The sequence below is a fragment of the Phyllostomus hastatus genome, unplaced genomic scaffold, assembly GCF_019186645.2.
Source record: "Phyllostomus hastatus isolate PE091 unplaced genomic scaffold, TTU_PhHast_1.1 phas_scaffold_200, whole genome shotgun sequence".
In the NCBI taxonomy this organism is placed as follows: Eukaryota; Metazoa; Chordata; class Mammalia; order Chiroptera; family Phyllostomidae; genus Phyllostomus; species Phyllostomus hastatus.
Window position 1 is genome coordinate 5,081,635 of NW_025334016.1, and position 23,615 is coordinate 5,105,249.

Consider the following 23,615-nt stretch of genomic DNA (forward strand, 5'->3'; position numbering starts at 1 on the left):
TGGTTTATTATAAAAGGATATAAACTCAGAAACAGCCAAATGAAAGAGATGCACAGGACAAGGTATGAAGAAATGGCAAGGATCCAGGACTTCCCCAGGCATACCACTATCCTGAAATCTCCAGGTATTGACCAACCCAGAAGTTCTCTGAACCCTGTCCTTTTGTGTTTTCATGGAGACTTCATTACATAGGCATGATTGATCAAATCATTGGCCTCTGGCAATTGATTCAACCTCTAGTGCCCCTCCCCTCCCCAGAGTTTGGGGGGAGGGACTGAAACTTTCAGCCCTTTAATGGTATAGTTGGTTTTCCTGAAAACTAGCCCTCAAGGTTAGGTTACCTAAGGGCTTTCCAAAAGTCACCTCATTAACATAGTAAGAGATACATTTATAATCCTACAGAAGTAAATTCCCAGGATTGTAGGAACTTTGTGTCAGGAACAATAGCACAGCACCCATGCTCACTACAAAGACTGAGCTCTCTAAAGCCCTAGAAATTCTGCCTCAGCTAGGGTAAGTCCTGTATGTGGTGTGGGTGGTACCTAGAAGGTTCCAGATGGACATTAGAGCTGCTCGATCTCTCTTCTCCTTCCTTCTCTGTGTCAGACACTCACTTCTTCCCTCCCAGTGAATCTGTGATGTGGCACCTTGGAGAGGGGGGCTTGGAAACTACAGGGTACACATTGATACGTCCCTTTGGTAAATGAAATGCAGTTGTTGTCTTAAAAGACAGATCAGCCTAGAAGCATGAATGAAACAACCTCAGCAATGTGAAAGTGGGTTCTCAAGCTCCAGGCCAGAGGGACATCTTGTGTCTAGAATCAGGGAAGGCACCATGCACAAAGTGGTATTCATACTGGTGACATGCAGGGATGGTAGTAGGGGGATTGGAGGGCAAATCACAGAACAGGCAGAGGCAGGATGGGATTTGCAGAGTCCTAGAAGGAACTGTCTCAAGTGATCTCACTGTGTCTGGTCACAGAAGGAGGCCCCTTGTTACTGATCCAAAGTCCGTGTGCACAACGCTTCAAAAGGCAAAACTCAAAACATCAGAATTTGGAATAAGAAAAGTTTTATTGATTGAGAAGATGCCAATGAGAAGATAGGAGCCCTAGTAGTACCTCAAATCCCTCTTACCAAAGTAGAGAATCCAGGCTTCTTTTACATCAAGTGAAGGTGTGATGGGAGGGGCAAGATGTAATTGACCACCACACACATCTCGGCACCAGCAGGGGTCCAAGGAACACTGTGCTATTTGAGGTGAGCCTGGTCACAAGGTTCCTGCAAATCTTTGATAAATAATACATACTCCCCTTATTTCCTCAAGCTGCTAGCAGAATTCCTCTAATGATTAACCTGTCTACATGCAAGACTAAGCAGAAGCTATTAGTCTAAAGGCCATGGGAACAAAGGAGGCTTGGACAAGATGGAGTTAAAGAGACTGAACATTTCACTCTGTTACACCCTGAGCCCATCCCCAATCCTGGCCTTGCATGTCCAAAAACCTGGCCACACTGCACCAAGCCAGCAGGGATCCTCAAAACACAATGACCCAGACAGTCCAGTGGCTAGGGGCTAGGAGGAGGGGAGCACCCCAGGTAGCTCACTTCATGTCACTTGGGGCTGGTCTGGCTTGCAGCCATGGAGATCTCTAGGAAGGGGGTACAGTGACGAGAGGACAGAGAGGAGACTTAAGGTATGCCTGCTGTCTGTGATCTCTGCTCTTCAACTGGTGGGACAGTGTGTCCTCACAAGCTTTCTGAAGCAATGGTTCAAAAGCTTTCAAATTGACCCAGCAATTATCCAAAGTCCTCATAGTTGAGCTCATCACAATGTAGTTTATAATAGTGAAAACTTGTAAATGACCTAAATGAACCATAATTGGTACACTTAATAAGTGATCAACTTTTCATACAGCAGAATACTGGGCAGCCAACTCAATGTGGATTGTTTCTATTTAGGAAAATACTCTCAACCCATTGTTAAGTGAACAAAGCAGTTTCTGAATTAGTTCATATGGCATATGCTAATTTTGTTTAAATAAATATATTTACATGTATATTTGCAAAAGTGAAAGTTTGATGAGATTAAGTGGAGCAGAGTTTGCCTCGCCAAAATATGTCTGTTAGACACATTATGTTAATAGGACCTTTCATAAAGGACATTTACATTGTACCAGAACTCTCCACCTGTTAAGAGTGTTTTCCTCACTGTCCCAGGCAGGCCCTCACTATCAATGGAGAAATCTTGGACTTAAATCTGCCCAACAATCTTACCCTTGTTTACTGTGCTTTTCCTGGCCTTCTCATAACTGACTTTCCCCCCCAAAACATCTTCTTTTGTCTTTAGCTGAAAATGGTATTTAAGGTGATAACTTCCTTCATTTTTGGCAAATTACTCAGTGTTCCTGAGTCTCTCCCATGTATACAGGAGGTATACATATTATTAAACTTTATTTTTCCCCTGCTAATGTCTCATGTCAAGTTGATTGACCAGCCAGAAGAACTTAAAAAGGTGGGAGAAAAATTACTTTAACTCCCCAACATTAACAAGTCATTATTAACATGTCATTAACATTATGTCATTTTAAAAGGCAAGGGTTTCTACCAGTATTTCTTCACCCAATGGCATTTGGATTCTGCTACCTAGGCCTTCATGAGCTCCCTGGGAGAAAGTGCCACAATGGGGACCCTAAGAGTCCTGGGTTGACAAGGTGTTTGGTCAGGATGGCCCAGAGAGGCCATGAGACAGAGTCCCAGCTGTAGTGAAGGCCAGTCATGGCAGTCACTATTGTCTGAGGGGCAAGACCAGGCTGAAACAGCACACAAATCACACCAAACAGCTAAAATTTGGTTCTGCTCCTTTACAGCAGATGAGTGATTAATTTTATGGAGACAACATTGCATGTGTGCCACCCCTGTCCATCTGCACCCGGAACCAAAGTCTTGCCCCTCCCCACGAAACCAAAGGATCAGGACATGGCAGGAACTTAAACACAGGAACCCTTTCAGAAGCAAAGGATCTGTTGTCCAGGAAGATCTCGTGCTGAAGCCCCGTACCGTAAATGGCCAAGTTCCAAGGTCCTCCAATTAAAACTCTACCCACCAGCATGTCTACACACCTGTTCCCCTAACTCCTTAAAACCTTCTGACTGTAAGCCACTGGAGAGTTGGATTTTAAGTGGTGCAGCTTCCCATTCTCCTTCCTTAGCACTCTGCAAATAAAGTGACTCTAATTTCTCCACTGCAGTACTCAGTGTTCAGTGTTTGACTCTGCTGTTCATGGGATGGTGTGGGGAGGTGGTGGTGTAAAACAATGATGACCAACTATCTAGCCATTTGGTTACAAGGCCATAAACTCATAGGGAGGCTGGAGGGCAGAAGGTAGAGTCTGGAAAGGAGGTCAGGGGGCCTGAGGCTGTAACCAGCAGTGAGGGACAGAGGTCTCCATGTCCTGCCCAGGTCACTCAGGAGAGCTGGGGCTATCAAGCAGCCACACAAGCCTGGGCACAAAGAGCTGCTTTGTGCTGTTTGAGCTTGGCATCCTCGGCAACTCCAGAGTGACAAAAAAGGAATTAACATCCACAATCTTCCAGTGGAAGCTGCTTGGAGCGTGAAGCTGCATTTGTGAAAAATGGGCTCAATTTGATATTTGGAGAGCAATGAAATTGAAATCATTTCAAATTTTAAATGCCCAACATATTGACTCCCACCCTCTGATAGATCTTTCAAATTAGTTTTCAAGCTCTCCATGCCTAGCTCCAGGAGGGGATTCATATCTTTGCCAAAAATGTTCCTCTCCTTGAGTTGGAAAACAAGAGGCTGGGGGTTGGCGGGTCTCCCTGAACCCCATCCTGGGTGTGTTACCAAGCGCTTTCTGTATGGGGCTGGAGGAGGAGTGTGTTTTTCTTCTTCTCTTAGGTAATGAATTGGATCTAATGGGGCTGTCTAAATGCTCAGATACCATGGTGATAGGCACCCCGCAAACACAGAGATAAACAGGTAGAGAGATATATGTAGGCGAGCATAATTTGCTTCTAAGTGCGTTTTCACTAGTATAAATAAAGCAAGAAAATAAAGTTATTGGAGGCACTTGCAACACTAATGTAAGGAGGAAATTAAGTGCTAATTACAGCATTAAGGATAGATGAAAAGGACCACCGTGTGTGTGTGTGTGTGTGTGTGTGTGTGTGTGTGTGTGTGTAAGGGGGCAGGGGTAGGAGAGGTGAGAGAAAACTACTGGGTTGGTGTAACTGCATCCATCTCCCTGAGAGCTCCACCCAGGAAGTCATTTGCAAACAGTCTGTAGCTTCCTGTGGTCTCTCTGGCCAGAAGGCATTCCTCTGGCCCAGGGGGCATGCTATGGTGGGTTGAGGAGTCAGGGGCAGGCTGGGTGTTCATGCCCCAGGAGTGAGGACCCACCCTCAACCAATGAGGAATGGATGTTGAAAGACAAATACCCAAGCTTCCAGCCTCTCAGTAGAAGGATGATTCCGGTGTCTTCTTCATAGCTCCTCAGAGGGCCCCCAGAAACATTGCACCCCAGGTGTCCACAGGGTAATTCACCCATTAACAGACCTGAGTTGGCTTTCCCCACTTCCTTTTCTCACTTCCCTATCCCCAACTAACAACTTGCATCTACATCCTTGCCTCAGGGCCCCTTTGCTTTGAGGGAAACTCAAACCAAGACAGGCAGTCTTGCACCAGCTGACTGGTGAGTTAGTTGGTCAGGAAGTACAGCCTGAAGCCTGTGGACAACATCGCAGAAGCACTGGGTTGGCTCTTAGAAGGGCCTCATGCTTGGTTTAATGCTCTGCTGTCTCCATCTGGAATTTCTTCATAAATTTATCTTGAACCTGTGTTTCGTAAGTGGCATCTGGTAGGACAACGGAGCATGCGCATGAACAGCTCAGATACACTGGGTGGCAGCTCTGGCTCTGCAGACAGCACAGCGCAAGTGATTCCTGGCAACTCAGGGCAGGCACACACCCATGCCTGGGGTAGTCAAGGCACCACAGAGCCCCAAGGCCCAGATTGGCTGTGGTGGTGGCGGCAGAAGTAGCAGCCAAGACGGAGGAGAGAGGAGCAGCTCCGCATGAGGTTAACGCTGGGACCACAGTGGGAGATCAACTTGCCCATCAGTGCCTAGACCCCATCCCTGCAACATCTGCACAATTATTAAGTCTCCAGCCTGAGTGCTGGGACAGAAACTGCTGGAGCCCAGACAGTAAACTTTGTCAGTAAATTATTTAAAAATCAAAGCATTCACAGGGATGTTGCAACAAAGCATATCAGGGAGTTGGTAGAGCTTTTCAGAGTTAAGAATCTTAGGTTTTGAAAACCACAGCAACATTGCATGACAAATATCCACAGGCTTAGAAATAGAAATTAAATTTAAAGACCATCAAATTCAACTGAAAAGGACACTATTTTCTTCGGAAGCTTCAGATGAACCAATTATTAACAACGAAGACAATTTTTGAAATTGATTTTTTTCTTTGTGATTGAAGAAAAATAATAGAATGCATAAATGGGCATTTTGATTACATATAAATCATGAAGCCACTTTCAATTTCTTCTATGACCTCCACAAGTTACAGGAAATGTCAGGAAAAAAATATTTAAATGCCATTGTATAAATTTACATTTAAAATTAAATTCAGACTTACAAGAAACTGATTTTTACAGTTAAATTTTTTAATTGTTTTGTGAGAATTATCAGCTCCAGAAATGCTAACACTTTTAAATTTCAAAATATTAGAAATAATCTATTAAAAATGTATTACAATGTTGTCACAGCCTGTAAAAATACTTTTAACAGCTCTAGTAACAGTTGCATCAGTAGAAAGAGCCTTTTCAAAATTAAACATCAAAGTTACCTGCAATCTTGCATTTGCCAAGAGTAACTGATGTCACTCTCAATTTATATTCACTAAAAATGAAATTGCTAAAAGTATAATTTTGATGACCTAATAAATGAACCTGTAAATATGTGAGTCAGAAAAAATATCATCAAGAGATCACATTAATAAAGTATTATTTATTGTATTACATATAATTATGACACTCAAAATAATTGTTTTGCAATTTGTGTAAATGTCTATTGTTATTCATCTATCACAATTGCTCTTATTGTGTTTTATAAATAATAAAACAGTTTTAAAGGAAGAGGGTTTATACTTCAGTAACTTAACAGAACTTTTTCCCTGCTTTTTTAACAAGGAGCCCTGCATTTTCATTTTGCACTGGGCCCCACAAATTATGTAAACAGTCCTGCCTGCTGTGTTTGCTTACCTATGTTTTCTGACAGCTAGGTTAGGCCTGCAGCCTCCAGGCCTGACCCTGACTTTCTTTCTAATCCAGCTGTAGCACTCCTTATATCCTTGATCACATAGTTGGCAACAGTAATTACAAGAGGTAAAGTGTAAGGACTGCAGAGAAAGGAGTTTTTGGACCTGAGACCTTCCTTAACTTTTGTTTCACAAACTAGGTGCTTGTCATCCAGTCATTGGCTGTAGGTTTCCCTTGGGAAGAAGCATAACTTTGAACAAATAACTTCACTGTACCTGAGGACAATTACCATTAAGGGACATAGCTGTGAGGCATCAGCAGCTGGGGGCTGGTAGGTTGGCCCTGAAAGGGAATCTGGGTAGAACACAACACAAAACCTTACTGCATCCCTAATGTAAGCAGCCTTCCTCTGAGAACCAGGACCTGTAGATTCACATTATGGGGACCAGAAGCACAAACTGCCCAAGTGGATCAATGGGATTGATATTAATTGGGCCACTCTTATTTCTCCCTTTTTTCCTGGATCCACACATCCTCCTACCAGGGCTATAGCACCATATGATCATTGTTGATTTAGAGTATGTACAATGTCTTAGTGGATAGTATCCCATCCTTACAGAATATTTTCTGCAAATTGATGCATCAGTGGTACTGTTAACAGGCCATTTCTCTGCTTTATTACACCAGAAGCTCCTGGGTGGTACAGAATGTGACAAAACCAGGGCATCCTGTGGTCCTGTGCCTGTTGTCGTGTCTCATTTGCTGTGAAGAGGATTTTTCTGTCTCAGGTGATGTTATGTGAGATCCCATGTTAGTGAATCGAGTGCTCTGTAAGCCTTTAGGAAATGGTGCTACCTGAGGCTCAGCGGATAGGAAAGGTAAACCCATACTATAAATATGTCTTGATCCTAGTCAAGATGAATCATTTCCCTTTCCAAGGTGGAAATCAACTTGCTACCAAGTGGACAACTGGTCTCCTTGAGGAATGATGATGCTATATTGGGAATTTAGCATTGGTCTCTGTTAATGACAGGTTGGACACTGAACAGTGCCAGTAGTTAGATCAGCCTTAATGAGGGGGAGCTCATGAGTAACCTCCATCACTGCTTCCATGACTACTTCATTCACGTATCTATGATGCCATTGTGCCAGCACTGGGGTGACCAATGACAGAGGATGGCTGATGTTAACTGGCAGAGTCATTTTGTCTACATGGTTGTTTAGTGCCTCTTCTGTAGTAGCTGCTGTCTGATAGATATTTATGTGTGATACAAAGATCTTCATACTTTGTGCATACCCCCATAGGTCTCTTCACATTCCTCTTCCCCAGATCTGTTTGTCCCTGATCTTCAAATCTTTCTCTTTCCTGGACTCTGATCAATCAGCCCAGCCATTTGCCACTGCCTATGAGTCTATTTATTTTCTTACTTTGGGCTATTCTCTTTCTGCACAAGATAAATTATTAAGAGCATCATCTAGATCTCCACTCACTGAAAGGATTTTTCCCCAGTTCTGTCTTTCAGGGCCACCCCAGACTGAGGCTATAGTGTGGCAGCTGTTCATTCTTGGCTTGCACCAACACAACCAGTTGACCTATCTGTGATTCAAGCTCAGCCTTTTTCCTTATCCATCACCTGGTCATGAGGGATCCCCCCCCAAATGTGGCCATTTGAGGTCAGATGAAGAAGAGATGCCCGTGCAACAGTGGTGGGTGACATGCACATCTAGGCCATCTGTCCATGCAGTTTTTTACTTGTGCTCTCTGGTCCTACTTGTATTCAATCCAAAAGTACCATTTTCATCATCATACAATGAATGGGTTGCTTCTCAGCCTGCCCAAACTTATGATTTGGTATATCTTACAGTCTTACCTTTTGATGTGCAGTTCTGGTAATATGGTCACCTGATATCCCATATTTAAGCACTCAATGTTTATCATGGCCCAGTAGCATGCTGGGAGCTGCTTTCTGAATAGCATAGCATGGCCTTGCTCCTGAAGCTAGATCCAAGCAGTTACATTGTTATTCTTCTATTTACATTGGGGCTTGCTATAAACTCTATCCACCCTCTTTTCTCACTACACTTATCTCAAGTATTAAGCCATATAGCCCAAACCACAGGAATGCTGGTACCACTGCCCACACTTGCTGCAGAGTTCTTTTCTCCTCTGGGTCTCACTCAAAGCTGGCAGCCTTCTGTATCACCCAGTTAACATGTATCCCCAAGTACACGGCATGCTTCCCCAAGACTCTGAGGAGGCTTACCAAACATGCGCTCTTTCTTCATGGTGGAATGAAATGCAATAAGTTGTCTTTTATTTTGCAGGGAATGTCTCAACATGCCTCAACCCACTGGGTCTCTCAAACCTTCACTGATGTGGTTGGGTCCTAATTTTCATAGGGTTTATCTCCCACTCTTTGGAGCTCATATGTCTTGTCAAGACTTCCAACATGTATACCACTTCTTGCTCATCTGGTCAGATTAACATGACACCATCAACACAGTGCATACATGTAATGTTTTGCAGAATGTCCAGATGGTCCTGAGCCCTTTGGATTATAGAGAGGGTAGGAAAGTTAACATAGCCCTGGAGCAAGACCACCCATGTCTACCATTGTCCAGCCCACACAAATGCAAGCCATTAAAAATGGAAAAGAAAGTATTTGTCAGATCCATGGCCACATACCATGTGCCAGAAGCAAAGATACCACATTGGGTAAACTAACTGCAAGTGGGGCTTTTGCTTAACTAAGTGATCTCTTTCATTCACCATGATCCATCCAATTTTGTTAGGGATCAGACTGGTAAATTAAATGGGGATGTGTTGGGGACCACCAACCCTGCATTGTTTACATCACTGAGGGTGGCCCAAATCTCTGCCATCCTCCTAGGATGTGATACTGCTTGATTCACTTTCTTGGCTTGGTGTATGAGGTGGGTATTTCAGAGTCTTGTACTTCATCTGTTTCATTGTGGTAACCCCTTACTCCATATGCCAAGAAACCAATGTAGATGGGGTTCTGCTAACCAGTGAGTATGTTCATTCCATTTAAACATTCAGGGACCAGAGAAATGACTACTTGGTAGGTTCATGGACCCAATGGAACCACCATCATTTTTTGCCTGACCCCGCCATGTGCTTTCCATTCTAATAATGTGGCCCATGGTAGAGTGTTGTATACCTGGTATCAATGTCTATACTAACAATCCTTGAAAAGTCTGTGTAGTCTCATTTTTTGTCTTTTTCAAAACAACTTTATTGAGATGTAATTTAAATACCATCCATCCATCCATTTTAAATGTACAATTCAGTAATTTTTTTTACTACATTTAAAGAGTTGTGCAACCATCCTCACAATCCAGGTCTAGATTTTCATTTTCCCCTCCAAAAAAAAAATCCCATATTTATTAGCAATAATTCCCCATTCCCCCATCTCTCCAGCTCTAAGCAACTGCTGGTCTACTTTTTAAAAAATACCTTTTTACTTCTCAATTACAGCTGACATACAATATTATATTAGTTTCAGATGTACAACATAGTTATTAAACACATACCTTACAAAGTGATCATCCTGGTAACATCATACATAGTCATTACAATATTATTGACTAATCTACTTTTGTCTCCATGAATTTTCTCATTCTGGATATTTCATATAATGGGAGCATATAGTATGTGCTCTTCTGTGTCTGGCTTTTTTCACATAGTATAAGGTTTTGAGGTTCATCCATGTTGCAGCATTTATCAGTAGTTTGCTGCAAAGACTGTCTTTATAGCATTGAAAGAGAAAGCATGAATGTCTGATGAGAAAGCTTCTCTCTTGCTGTTCATCTTTAGAGGTTTCTCACTGAAAATCTTAAGATAGTTGGATTATGGATGACATTAGAGGAAGGCAATGTCAGGACTGTTAGATCTTCAGGAAAATTCATCAGGACCTTTGTGGAATTCCAAAAGTACCAGCACCCTTTACCACTTTACTGAAGGATATAATGAGGATATATATATGGACATTCAAATGGAAGAGATACACAGGGCAAGGTGTGAGGAAAGGGTGAAGAGCTTCCATGCCCCCTCCAGATCCACCATTCTCCCCACATCTCACATGTTCACCAACTCAGAAGCTCTAGTCTCATTTCCCTAAGGCTATATTATCCAAGTAAGTGGCTATAGGACTATTTGGAATAGGAATGTGCCTCAACCAACAAGTGTTGGGATTTGAGCCCTGGCTGGTGTGGCTCAGTTGGTTGGGCATTGTCCTACAAACTGAAAGGTTACAGGTTTGATTCCCAGTAAAGCACAGGCCTGGGTTGAGGGTTTGGTCCCCTGTCCAGGCACATATGAAAGGCAACCAATCTATGTTTCTCTCTCACATCAATGATTATTTTCCCCTCTCTTTCTCCCTCCCTTCCCCTCTCTCTAAAATCAATAAGCATATCCTTGACTGAGGATAAAAAGTAAAATTTTAAAAAAAGGTGTTAGGAATTGATAGCTAAGTACTCCAGTTTGCTTGCTCATTTGGGAGAACAACTATGCTCCACACTGTTTCCCAGAGATTCCCCAGTGAAGCTGTGCCCCAGTTACCCACAGAAGTCACCTGCTGTTTCGCTCACCTTTGATTGGTCTTCCTCCATACTCTGGCTCAGTTTCCCAGTCCATCACTGTGCTTCTTGGGAATCCCTTCCAAGTGAATGAACTACTTGTATCCACATCCTTTGGGTCTTAGGGAACCCATATTAAGACAACAGTGCAGAAATAAAGTGACCTTAGAAGTCATGCCATCTCTTCTTGGTCTTTAGGCACTCCCAGCCTGTTTGTAAAGCTCTGCAGAAAAGGTTCAAGCAGTCTCCGTGGTGACCAAGTGTAACATTCAATCCTCATTGTCACTTCTCTTTGTTTTACTTTCTACCCTTAATTCCTCCTGTTGGAATGTAAAACTACTTCATCATCTTATGATTTTTTTTTCTTTTTATGAGAGGTAGAGAATAGCTGAGCACCAGCTTCAATGTAAGAGTCCCTTATATACTTGAGGGTAGGTATTAATCTTTACTTCACCAGGCCGAATAATCCAGATTCTCCTAAAGAGTGCCCATCAGTTCTATTTTCTGGGCTTTTAATCATCTTCTTGGCTGCAAGCTGTCACCCACAGCTGCTCACCATGGACCAGCCTGCAGGCTTCTGGAGACCATCAGATGCATGTTTTAACCCAGAGAAGTTCACAGGAGGGGAGGTGCCCCACATGCTGTAAATCACCCTTTCCCTTGCCTCCTGCCCAAAGCTGGAGAACAAGTCCCAGCTTGCTGTTGAGGGCCATAAAACTTCTCTTCTTTAAAGGGCCCCTTTGTTGGTCAGGTTCATTGTAGCAGGCATGCAAGTCCACCAAGGGCCCATAAAACTTGCCCAGGCTTTGTGCAGATGACCCCACAGGCCTATGGCTTAGGATCCCACCCTTAAGCCCACAACGAAACAGTTGCAGGGTTTGCCTAGAAACAGACCGGACTCAATTTGCCTTGTGATTTGTTTGTTAGCTTTACAAATGGCTTTTGAGGCCAGATAACCCCTCCTAACCCTGATTACTTGATGGGTGGAAGCTCAGGGACTTCCCAGGGAACTGTGGGGACTCTCAGGTCTCCATGGAGATTGCAAAACAATTCACCTCAGGGAAAAAAACTGGTACTACCCTTGAAGGATGAGCCAGCATTCAGATGGTGCTGGGCTGTCCTGTCTCCAGTGGGCAAAGGTGTTTCATCTTTGCCCTCACCAGTATGGTCCAGGGCCCATTCCCTTAGAACCGCCAAGGCCGTCACCTGGTCCCTGATAATGAATCCACTCCAGCAATCCTACCACCCTTGGTAAGCAACATCCACGTAAAGTCAATCAGTAGAAGAATGATATTGATCTCACGCACAGAGTAGTAGTTAAGAGCACAGGCTTCAAACAACCCAATCTCTATCTGCAATACAATGCATAATCATACAATGGGATCTAAAAAAAAACCAAAACAGATCTTAAAAGTTCTCATTACAAGAAATTTTTTAACTGTATGATGACAGATGTTAACCAGACTTAACGTGGTGATTATTTTGCAATATATACAAATATCAAGTCATTATGTTGTACTCCTGATATGTTGTATGTCAATTATACATCAATAAAAAAACAAAAATATTTTTAAAAGAACAAAGAATGAACTCAAGTTCAATTTCCGGCCAAGATGCAGGCATGCGTAGATACACTTTGCCTCTTCACACAACCAAAAGAAGGACAACAACAAACTTAAAAACAAAAAATAACTACAACTGCCAGAAAATCAAACTGTTTGGAAGTCTGACAACCAAAGAGTTAAGGAAGAAACATTCACCTGGACTGGTAGGAGTGGCAGAGATGGGCAGCCAGGGTGGAAAGGACTCACGGCAAGGTGGTGGCTGGCATACTGGGTGAGGTAGTGGCTGGCAGACTGGGCAGTCCCACGTTTGCATGCAGATAAACCAGAGGAGTGAGACACACCATGCAACCCAGGGTTCCAGTGTGGGGAAATAAAGTCTCAAAACCTCTGACTGAAAAAACCTGTGGGGCTTAGGGCAGCAAGAGAAACTTTCAGCCTCTCAGGAGAGTTCATTGGAGAGACCCTCAGTGTCATACACAAACCTAGAACGTTCACAAACCCATCCAACCAGGAATCAGCACCAGAAGCACCCAGTATGCTTGTGGGTCACAAGGGAAGTGACTGAAAGCCAGCTGAGAGCCAAGCAAGAGGCATTGTTTCCTCTTGGACCCTCCCCCACATTCAGCGCCACAACACAGTGACATGGATTGTTCCACCCTGGCAAATACCTAAGGCTCTGAACCTTAATATGTAACAGGCACACCAAGACAAAAAAATATGGTCCAAATGAAAGGACAGATCAAAGCTCCAGAAAAAAACAACTAAACAATGAAGAGATAGCCAACCTATCAGATACAGAGTTCAAAACACTGATAATCAGGATGCTCACAGAAATAGCTGAGTATGGTTGCAAGGTAGAGGAAAAAGTGGAGGCTATGAAAAGTGAAATAAAGAAAAATATACAGGGAACCAACAGTGAAGGGAAGGAAACCAGGACTCAAATCAATGATTCAGAACAGAAGGAAGAAATAAATATTCAGTGAGAACAGAATGAAGAAACAAGAATTCAAAAAAATGAAGAGAAGCTTAGTAACCTCTGGGACAACTTTAAACATTCCAACATCTAAATCATAGAGTGTCAGAAGGAGAAGAGGAAGAGCAAGAAATGGAAAACTTATTTGAACAAATAATGAAGGAGAACTTCCCCAATCTGGCAAAGGAAGTAGACTTCCAGGAAGTCCAGGAAGCTCAAAGAGTCCCAAAGAAGTTGGACCCAAGGAAGCACACACCAAGGCACATCATAATTACATTGCCCAAGATTAAAGATAAGGAGAGAATCTTAAAAGTAGCAAGAGAAAAGGAGAGAATTACCTGCAAAGGAGTTCCCGTAAGACTATTAGCTGATTTCTCAACAGAAACCTTGCAGGCAAGAAGGGGCTGGAAAGAAGTATTCCAACTCATGAAAGGCAAGGACCTGCATCCCAGATAACTCTAACCAGTGAAGCTATCACTTAGAATGGAAGGGCAGATAAAGTGCTTGCCAGATAAGGTCAAGCTAAAGGAGTTCATCATCACCAAACCCTTACTATATGAAATGTTAAAGGGACTTATCTCAGAAAAAGAAGATGATCAAAAATATGAACAGTAAAATGACAACAAACTCAACTATCAACAACTGAACCTAAAAAGCAAAAACAAAAACAAACTAAGCAAACAAGAAGAGCAGAAACAGAATCATAGATATGGAGATCATTTAGAGGGTTTTCAGTGGAGAGGGGGCAGGAGGGAAATAGAGGAAAAGGTACAGGGAATAAGAAGCATAAATGGTAGACGGGGAGGTTAAGAATAGTATGGGAAATGGAGAAGACAAAGAACTTATATGACTTAGTTTATGGACATGAACTAAGATGGGGGAATGCTCTATGAACTAAGATGGAGGGAGGGGGGTACATGGAGGAGGGAAATAAAGGGGAAAAATGGGACAACTGTGATAGTGTAATCAATAAACTATATTTAAAAGAAAGAACAAAACATGGATACACACAATCACATGGGTGAATCACATAGACACTATGCCAAGTGAAAATAAGCCAGACATATCAAAGTAAATACTACATGCTTCCACTTATATGAAGCTTTCAAACAGACAAAATTTAATCTACAGTAGTAAAAAAGTCATAGCAGTTACTTCTGGGAAGCTAAGAGGGGTAGTACCGCCTGGAAAGAGACACAGGAGATCTCTCTGGAGGAGATAGAAATGTTCTCAACTTGATTTGAGTTCTGGTCATGTTGGTATATGAGGCCTGTCCAGAAAGTGTTGAGCCATGTATCATGAAAAATAGAGATATTTATTGAAGAAGATACACAATACAAGAAACATTGTACATAGGACAACAATGCCTCAGTCCCCTTCAAATTTATGACCTTCTGGAGGAAATCTGGTTCATTGGTAGCATTTTGAATCAAGTTATTAGCAATTGCAGCATGATGTTCCTTCTGCTTTGGTAGCAGAAGCTGCTGAACAAATTTTGCAATGACATGTTTCATTGCAAGATCCTGCAACAAAATCTTGGACACAGTAGTTTTTGGAATCTCCAGACCAGCTTCTATTTCTCACACTATCACTGGCCAATATTTGTTGACTGCAGCCCATACACATTCAACATTCTCAGGTGTTCTGCTTGTTGCAGGCCTTTCAGAGCATGGATCACTTTCAACAGATTCTCAACCATCTTTGAAGCATTTGTGCCACACTTTTATTTGTGCTACACTCATTGCATCATCCTCAAAAGCCTTTTGAATCATTCAAATAATTTTCTCAGAGGAATGTTCAAATTTAATACAAAATTTGATGCAGATTTTTGCCCTACTTTCTCAGTTATTTTGAATGCAATGGCTGCACAGTACACGTGCTCACTCAATGGCATCTACACTGGCGTGTACTGCCTAGTACAGTGAAGTCATCATTGTTCACACATACGCATTCCAGTCCACTTTCCTTTTTGCCAGGTTACATTGATGTTGTGCAAACCATTCTCATTATATTAACAATGGCTGGACTTTTCCCAAAAAGAGCTTTTTTCCAAAAATTAACCAACCTATCTGTTAAGATCTAGGCTCTTTCCAGCATGTAAATTATACATTAGCATAGTACTGGGGGGGAAGCCCCAATCTTTGACCTACAGAACTATGCGCAATAAACGGTTGTTGTTTTAAGCTGCTAAATTTGTGGTAATCCTTTACATAGCCATAGAAAACTAATACATCTTGGTTGTAATATTGGCCCTGCTTCTATTTTACTGTGTGACCAAGGGTATGTCACAAGTTCTGTAAGCTTCAGCTGCCACAGACAATGAGAGCAGTAACTCATTTCCTGCCTGCAAGATTAAGGTGGAAATCAAATTAGTTAATATATATATGAAAGCACTTGGAAAGCTATAAAGCAGCTTATAAATAGAAAGTTTATTATTGTCATATTAAAAATAACCCCTAACTTTGACCACAAGAAATTATTTTGAATCAACCAACCCAGGGCTGATAAGCCTCTCTTTTGTTATAGGCCTTCAGCCATAACATCAGCTGGATGTGGGCTTGTTCAGCACTGGATCTAGCAAGCCTGGGGAATGAATGATGTCAAATGCACTCCTTCTGAACACTGCCACCTGCATACCATTTTGTCTCTGCCATGGATGTGACACAGGCAGATGCCTTCACATTTATTTACTACTACATTTTTTTTTTACTTTCCCTAAGTAAAAACTATAGGAATTTTATTTTTCACTTGCTAGAAAGTTCTATGCCTTCTAGAACCCTGCAGCTCTCCCTCTGACAGGGAAATATTGCTTTATCCAAATGACCCTAAGCTAGCTTCAAATCCTATGATTGCTACCCTCTTAAAATCTTATCACTATATATATACATACATATATATATATATATATTTTACAAATTAAAGTCCTTAAAGGACTAAAATATCTTTCAATTATGATGATCAAATTAGAGCATACTACTTAATCCATCAATACATTTTTCCTTAAATTTTTCTCATTTCTCCTCCTGCTTTTTCCACATGTGTGCTTTTCCCTCCCTACCCCTATGCTCTCAATAATTATATTGAACTTTTGATTGGATCACTATTCAGTGTTTATCTTATTAAATGCTTATATGTATTATGAATATAATTTTATACAGCTGATTCATGTTGTGAATTATGGTTATTTTTTTTTGCACAATTCTTCTCCTGAATTAATAGTCATTTGCCATTTGTTTTTGTTTTTGTTTTTTTAGTTTTCTACATACTAATCAGTAATGCAACTATAAACTTTGCCGGAGAGCTAAATCTCCTCTGAAGACATTCAGACATGTCAAGTATTCGATCAATTTCATCTTGTGGGAAATCTCTCTTCTGGAGCCTCTCATCTGTCCCATGTGGAGAAACTGCCCTCCAGGCCCAGTACACCCGTGACTTAGGACTATAGAGTGAGCCCTCATTCTGTACCAGCCACTGTGATATTTGAGGATCACTACAACCTTATGAGTTACATATTTCTATTCCCAGGATAGTAAGTCTCAAAGAGGTTAAATAACCCAATTAGAAGATGCCTAATGAGTAACAGAACCAGGATTTTAACCCATGATCATTTAACTCCACAGCCCTGGGTTGGTTGATTAGAAATCATTTCCTGTGCTCAAAGTTGGGATTATTTTTAATATGACAATAATAAACTTTCCATTTATAAGCTGCTTTATAGCTTTCCACGTGTTTTCACATCCTTTAACTAATTTGATTTCCACATTAATCCTTCAGGCAGAAAATGAGTTATTGGTCTTAATTAAGTGTGGAAGCTCAGAGAGGTTAAGTGACACACTCTTGGTCACAGAGTAAACTTGAGGCAGGACCAATGTTAGAACAGAGATGTATTAGTTTTCTATGGCTGTGTAACAGATTACCACACATTCAGCAGCTTAAACCACATTTTCAGCAGCTTAAATCACAGCCAATTTATCAGCTCATAGTTCTGTAGCTCAGAAGTCAGGGCCCTGTGTAGCTGGATTCTCAGCTAAGGTTCTCGCAAGGCTAAAATCAAAGTGCGGGGCAGGGCTGCAATCTCACCTGGAGCTCGGTGTCCCCTCTCAGGTTCCTTCAGGCTGTTGGCAGGACTCAGTTTCTTGCTGCTGTAGGATTGAAGAGTCCATTCTTTGCTGCCTATTAGCCAGGGGTCACTGTCAGCACCTAGAGACCACTTTCAGGTCCTTGCCACATGGCTCCCACCATTGAAAGTGAGAATCTCCCACCCTGGTTGGTGTGGCTCAGTGGATTGAGCACTGGCTTGCAAAGCAAGGGGTTTCTGGTTCTATTCCCAGTCAGGGCACATGCCTGGGTTGTGGGCCAGTCCCTAGGATGGGGCGCATGAGAGGCAACCACACATTGATGTTTCTCTCCCTCTCTTTCTCCCTCCCTTCCCCTCTCTCTAAAAATAAATAAATAAAATCTAAAAAATAAGAAACTACTTTAAGAAAGAAAGAAAGAAAGGAAGGAAGGAAGGAAGGAAGGAAGGAAGGAAGGAAGGAAGGAAGGAAGGAAGGAAGGAAGAAAAAATCTCCCTGACACCCAATGTCTCTCAGGTGTTGGATCCTTCTCATTAGGAGGGGCCCAGTCCCTTTTAAAGCCTGACCTGATTATGTCAGGCCCACCCAGGATAATCTTCCTTTCTTAAAGTTGACTGTGCAATACAGCATAACCTGATCACAGGAGTGTTATGTCACCTTATGTTTCAGTCCCTTCCACACTCAAGGACAAGGGATTCTATGGAGTGTGGACCTCTGGGGTCCATCCCAGAATTCTGCCTACCACATGATATGTAGTGGAAATAGCATTCTCCTCAGTGTAGACAGGGCTTCCCTGACCACTCATCTTGAGAGCTCCATGTCCATCCTAAGTTATATAAAAAAAAGACATATCATTATAAAAACTGCTTGTACTGTTGAGATTGTGGAATGTGTCTGCTTCAGCTGATTACAACAAAAATTTGTAAAATATTCTGGGGTCCTATCCTGTCATTGCAAATGTTGACAGTCCTAGTTTTTTTTTTTAAACATCATTCACCAGAAATATGTCAGTTGCAGAAAGACAAGTACTGTATGATACCACTTACATGAGGTTTCTAGAATAGTCCAATTCACAGAAAGAGGAAGTAGAATGGTGGTTGCCTGGGGTTGGGAAGAGGGGAAATTGTTGTTTAATGCATATGGAGTTTCAGTTTTGCAAGTTGAAAATGTTCTGGAGATCTGTTGAATAACAGTGTACTTAGCACTACTGAACTGTACACTTAAAAATGGTTAAGATAGTAAACTTTATGTTACATAGAGTTTTTTTTAACCACAGTTAAAAATAAAAATAAATTAAAAAGGAATCACTCACCAAAGCTTTTTGTGATCTGAAGTACTAAAGAACTCTTCAAAACAGCCTCAGGGGCAAGAAATTATTAGAGTGTTGTAGTGGATTTGGAGGACTTGCTCTCTTGACATCTATCCCCCCTCCATTCTCTGTGCTTTCCTATACTGCAGAGCCTAGAAAGTTAGGGTTCTAAGTGCTAATTGGATTATACCCATCAGGTGCTCTTGTGGGTGATTCAGAGAGTGGGAGTGAGGCCAAGGCCACATGCCATTGACAAGAGTGGTTTCACAGCAGTTTGCCAACACCCAACACTAGCCTCACAGGTGTCAATTGGCAGTTGTGGTAACAACATTAAGAGTCTCCTGACCTCTGGATCAAAGCTAAAGCAGCATGCTGTCGACACCACCAGTCCCCATAGAACCCTTTAGTCCATACCTTCCTGGTCAAGGTAGAGGTAATGTAGCTGCTCTTGGAAGGCCAGTAATTTCTTGGTGTCATTCAGGGAGTGATTCCTGGAGGACCAGTGCAAAGCCTGGTGGTCCCATTCTTACAACAATTTTGTAAATACCCAATACGTTGAATTAAATCCCTTTCTGCTTCAAGCAGGTGGACTGATTTCTTTCTCCTGCAACTGAGCCCTCAGCATTAGTTATACGTGTCAGTCAGGCTGGTGGATACTTTGGAATTTAGTCATTATATCCTGTGAGATTTTGGTAGCACCTGATAGAGGCCAGCATCTTTGACTTTCTCCAGAGCTGTGCTGGAGGCCTTCTTTGTACATGGGGACTTTGGCAATTATTCCTGTCTGCCCATTTTCACTCTGCCTGCTTACACTGGGCTCCACACCCAACTGGATCCCCACTGCCATTGGACAATGCTCTATTTCTCTCCTTTCCTTTTCACAGCTATTAGAGAACTTTTCCCTCTACTCAAGCTTCTATCCTGATTGAAGCAGACCCTAGGGCTGTCCACCCACCACCTCTTTTGTGCTAACAGAAGAGGCATCCCACCACCTCTTTTGTGCTAACAGAACCCAATTTTGTTTGGGAATTAGGCAAAGATCTCTTCATTTTGGGCAGTATATTCTATGATGGGTTTATGACCCAGTCTTGGCTAATAAGGGGGTCTCCTGAGAAGCTTGTAATGAGAATTTTTCTTCCTGAGAAGAGATGAGAGTGGGGGAGCTTTCTCATTGCCATGACTTCCTCTCCTAAAACAGGCACTTGATGCCTGGAACTATAGCAGCCATCCTGACACCATGAGGTGATAAGAATGGGTGATAAGGAAAAAAAGGCCAATAGCAGGGCAGAGTGGCTGACACCACTGTGTCCTCCATGCAATTAGTGAACCATGTACAAAACTGGAACTGCCTTATCTCCAGACTTCTTGTTAGCTAAGCAGTAAAGATCCTTAAAATTTAAGCCACTATTAGTTGGACTTTTGAGTACTCAAAGTCAAAGGCTTTCTAGCTGACACACCTAGCTCATTCCTGATAACTCTCAGCAGATGCCCTTGCCTTCAGCTTTGCAGAGAAAATGGAGTCTGCTTCCTGCCCACTACCCACCTGACACACAAACTTTTTCCTTCCCCTCCTATCTCACAGTCAAGGGCCTCTTACCAGATCTGAGGCTAATCTCTCCCTGGTGCTCCTGAAACCAGCCCTACCCTTCAGCAGGAACCTTAGCAGTCATGTCTTTTCTCTCCTGCATCTTCCACCTCCTGTTCTCCAGCAGCCCCCTCCCAACTGTGGTCTTCAGTTAGGACCCAGGGCTGTGTGTACTGCACTGAATGGATATGTCTCATCCTAATCACCAGATAGCTGCTTCTCAGGGGCCCCTTCCTAGTGCCCTGGATGAGCCTCAGGAGATAAAAGAAGCAAAAGGTGAAGAGCCTGGAACTGTTCCCTGACCCCAGAGTAAGTGGTTACCTAGGACTGCGTATGTACGGTGGATACTCATGCCAATGCCTGCTTTCCACCACAAGGCTTATTTTCCTTCTGCTTCTTCTCTTTATTTTTTATTGAGGGCATATTTTCTTTATCTTTAAGGCTTTTATAGCTTTGTATCTGAGCCTCGTTTCAGTATATTCTGTTGTTATGATTTATGCTGCTTTTACTGGCTCTTTACCCCAGCACATAAACATGTTTAAGTTTGCCACAGGTTAAAAAAAAATAATAAAATAAAAGAAAAACCCCTTCCTTGACCCCATGTTATTGTTGAGTTTTGGCATTCTTTTTGTCTCTCCCTTCTCTTCATCGGGAGCTCTTTGGAAGTCATCTGCACTTGCAGTATTTCTTCACATCCCACTCAGTCCTGAATTCTCCTCTCCAAGACCAGAAGCTCAGCCCAGACTCGCTTAGCATAATGGGGTTTTATTTGCAGGATGCTGGGAATCTTGCCCGGCTGTGGGAATAAAAGAAGAAAGGGATGCAGCTGGGCCACCAGGACCCTTGGGACTTTTTTCTTGTGGCTCCCACACTTTCTCTTCTCCCTGCTTCCCTCTGGAGTGATGGCATTCTCCCCTCCATGTGAGTCCCAACTTCTCTAGAGCCTTCCACCCGATATTCCTCTTTAACTCCAGTTTGAAATCACAGGGAAGGATTCTGATTGGTCTGGCCTAGGTCAAGTATCTCTCCATGGATCAATCAGCCATGGGCACAGGAGGCAAAGAGCAGAGACAAAGCCCCAAGGAGGGGAATCATGAGCCAGTTTCTCAGCTGGCTTCTTCCTCACCAACAGCACTTGCTTGAACCTCCTCTCATTCCCCTGTTGGTGCCCCACCTCCACATGGCTCAGGCTTGACCTCTTCCTGTGTGTTGGTTTCTTCCTGCCTGAACCATGGAGCTTTGCTCTGTCCATGTATGCAACAGGTCAGCAAAATGAAGAGATTGCTGTAACTCTAGTTGATTTTCAACCAGGACTCTCAGGTGCGTAAATAGATTAGCTTCCTCAGCCCTCAAGAGGGTGAGTGTAGGGGCCACAGAGATGTGCCCCCAGGTCCCCTTCAAGGAGAGACTTGTTGCCTCAGGGTGAGCAGATATCCTCCAACTGGTAAGAATCCCCTTGCCCTGAGGCACTTCCTTCCCAGAGTAGCCCACATCCAATGACTGGTCATTTCACTCACTGTGGGACAACGCTGACTGGCCACATAGGCTTCAGTGTTCCCCAGGGGCTTGGTCCAGGCTTTGCCAGATCAGCTTTGCAGTTCAAGACCTCTTTTGTCCCAACCTCACTTCTTCCCCCTCCTTCCACAAACATTGTTCCTAATATCCATCTTGCATACCAAATGCCATTTTGGTTTCTACCTCCAGAGAACCTAACCTATGATAGATACCCCTGAGTTCTGTGTCCTACACCATCTCCTGAGGCCCCTGTGGAATTGAGCAGTAGTTGCCCATAGTGGAAACCAGTTTGGTAATGTTCTCTTTACTGGCTGCCTTCCCTCCCCGTCTCACTTCCCCACTCACCTTATTCTTTGAATCTCCTAAAATCTACTGGCTCTAAAGTACTTCTCTTGGGGACAACCCAAACTCAGACACCAGGATTATTGTGTGGGGGAGAAGAAACTTTCCTCTACCCTTCTAGGTTCTTTTTGCTGGTCTAACAATTAATTTTACGAGACAGATTAACAAGAGAAAAATGACCAAATTTTCTTCCCATCCCAGGCACTTCAAGAGCCACGGGCTTGGGTGCAGAGATGGCCAGGTCCAAAAACCACACCACCCACAACCAGCCCCCAAAATGGCACAGAGACAGCATCAAGAAACTCTGATCACAAAGATATGAATCTCTTAAGGGGGTAGACCCCAAGTTCCTAAGGAACATGCGCTTTGCCAAGAAGTACAAGAAGTGTCTGAAGAAGATTCAGGCCAACAACACAAAGCCATGAGCGCATGTGCTGAGGCTATCAAGGCCCTGGTCAAGCCCAAGGAGGTCAAGCCAAAGATCCCAAAGGGTGGCAGCCACAAGCTCAGTCAAGTTGCTTTCACTGCTCACCTCAAGTTTGGGAAACATGTGCATGCCCACATCACCAAGGGTCTCTGGCTCTGCCAGCCAAAAGCCAAGGCCAAGGCTCAAACCAAGCCACAGGCTGCAGATGTGGCTCAGGCTCCAACTCAGGCTCAGGCTCCCAAAGGTGCCTAGGCCCTTGCAAAGGCTCCACAGTAGAGGCCTCTGTCTGCTGATGTGTGGACAGAAGGACTGGTGTGTCCCCTGGGCTGATGTCTCCACGGGGCTGGGCTTGTCATCTTTGTGAAGAGAAATCTGAAGCAGGGCCTGTCCATCAAACAAAAGAAAGGAAAATGACCTAATTTAATTACATAAGTACATATGGAAACCCCACATACATGTGAGGTTCAGAGACAGAAGGGAAAATGGGGTATACATGATGTATCTAAGATTCAGATAAGGCACCTTGGGGCATCAGAGGGGAGGTAGGTCATTCACAGGACAATAGAAGAGCAGATGTTCAGTCATTTGATGTTTGCCCTGCCCTATAGATAGGTCATAAAAACTTATTTCTAGTAATAACTCTTATGACAGGCAAGGCCCTCATTTTGAATTCTTTGAGAGGCAAAACTTTCTCTTGAGCCCACACAGTCTCACTTACCTTCAGCTCAAAATAATCCACATGCCAGAGCAGCACATCTTAGGGAGGTCTGTTCTAAACCCTTTCAATTGTGACTTGTTTTGTGGTGCTTTGTTTTTGTTTTTGTTTTTGTAAATCCAGACCACCACTCTTTATCTGCAACATTTACCACTGTGGCCATGAGCTCTTCCTGAAATGCTTTCCTCCCTCAACTAGCTGTGTTTCCTGCCTCCTCAC

The 23,615-nt window shown here is 42.9% G+C and overlaps 1 pseudogene; it reads left to right on the forward strand.

Annotated features, from left to right (window-relative positions):
- The first annotated feature begins 22,478 nt into the window (after positions 1–22,478).
- Positions 22,479–22,957, forward strand: LOC123832826 (annotated as a pseudogene).
- Positions 22,958–23,615: the final 658 nt, after the last annotated feature.